The following is a 2,075-nucleotide window of genomic DNA, read 5'->3' as shown; positions in this document are numbered from 1 at the left end:
TTGGGCCGCTAGTATACATAATCATATTAGCTATACATTAAAATTAGATACTAATATAAAATATTTATTAAAATATAAATATATATTAAAAATAAATTAAATAAAATATATATTCATATATAAATATATTAGTAATTAATTTTACGGTACAAAAATATATAAAACAAAATAGTAGCCATCAATAGTTATTTATTATTGGAATATGAATTAGTTTTACAATTTCAGAATATGTATACGAAAAATTGATTGCGGACGAAAACTTGGATATATATTTGCGTACAATTTATTCTTCAGATCAATTTACTTTCTGTGTATTTTGTTCCTGTTGTATATTCTGCATAAAAATTTTCTTAATTTATTGGTTAAAAATTAAGAATTTAAATGTTAGATAAAAATTATACTAAAACGATGCAAAAGATAATAAAAAATATTTAAAATTATTTATATTAAGTATTTTAATTATTAAAACATTAAATATAAAAAATTAATTTCTAATTACTTTATTTTTAAAGCATCAAATATAAAACAATTATTTAAAATTGAAAGCTTTGAACTTTTCAATATTATTGTATGTATTAGAAAAAATTTAAATATTTACATTAAGTAATATTAATAAGTATTCTTAGAGGTGAGAACATTTGTTAACCAGTCCTATAAAATTATTATTGATATAAAATCAGTAAAAATTGGTATTGAAAAGTCTTTATACATTTAGTCATTATTGGTTTCATGGATTTAGACATTTAGTAGTATTCGTTAGACATTAGCAGTGCTTGTTGTGACTTTGTGAGGGACAAAGCTATACCGTACCGGCGTACCAGGTCCAAGGTGAGCACACGTGTGCGTGTGAGTGATCGTGTGCAAGCGCGCAACAGCTAGCAAGAAACCAACCCTATGATATGATGTGGAAACTTCATCTCAATTCTCAAGGTCGTTTTCATTATTTTTTCCCAAAGTATCCCTACTTCTGACATAATAAAAATTAATCTGTGGTAAATTTAGATTTTTTTTAAGATTTTGAGGCATATTTATTAGACTTGGCATGCACGTGATGTTCTAAAACAATTGCGAATCTATATGTATCCATGTATTATAAGCATGCTTATAGGTACAAACTAACTTGAGCTAAAACTAACACCGATGATAATACAATAATCTCCTCCAATTCATTACAACAACATATATAATCATTATAAAAAAATTACTTAAGAGACGTTAAAAAAAAATATGAAATTATTTTATTTTATATTTTTAATTATTATTACAATAATTAAATAATATTAAATATAATAAATATTTAAAATTATACATATTAAATTAAATAAAATAACTTTAAATTGTTATTCTTTTGACATTATTATAATCATCATTATATGTCGAAGTGTTCTCATTGCTTTCAACTTATAGTACTAGAGAATAATAAATTAATTACATGATAAGAACTGAATACTATAATCTAAGTCAATATTTGTATAATAATAGAGAGACTAACTAGCTCATCACTTCATCATCATCAGGAGTTTAATATAATTATTAAATTATTTAATTTAGTACTAATTACTTTAAGAGTATGGTTTGACTTTGATAATGATCCATCTAGCTACTTTTCTACTAAATACGTACAGACGCTGCTGATGATTGTTTGTATTTGTAATAGATATGAGAATATTCTTGTCGGTTTAACTTCTTAATGCGAAACATCTGTATGTATATACACACAGACCCCATATACTAAACAACGTAATACAAGATACTTACTTAAACATGGCTTGATATCCAATCAAACGTGACAACTAGTTTCTTGTGCCAATAAACAGAATTTATTAAAAAGGCGAAGTCTACTCTTCATATACATAGCTCGAGTTACGTTGTGTACTTCTCTTACGAGCGATGATTGAATGAAAATGATTTAGTCAACCTCAGTTGTGTGGTCAAAATATTTTTGGGTTACGATGATCACGATAATATTATTATTTTATATTAATTATGTTAGATTTACATTAAAATAGTCATCAAAATTAATTATTAGTATAAAATAAAAGAAATGTTAGTTATTCTTTATCTTTAAACTTTTA

Source organism: Arachis duranensis, chromosome 3 (assembly GCF_000817695.3).
Source record: "Arachis duranensis cultivar V14167 chromosome 3, aradu.V14167.gnm2.J7QH, whole genome shotgun sequence".
In the NCBI taxonomy this organism is placed as follows: domain Eukaryota; kingdom Viridiplantae; phylum Streptophyta; class Magnoliopsida; order Fabales; family Fabaceae; genus Arachis; species Arachis duranensis.
The sequence above is the reverse complement of the archived record's forward strand: the minus strand, read 5'-3'. Positions refer to the sequence as shown.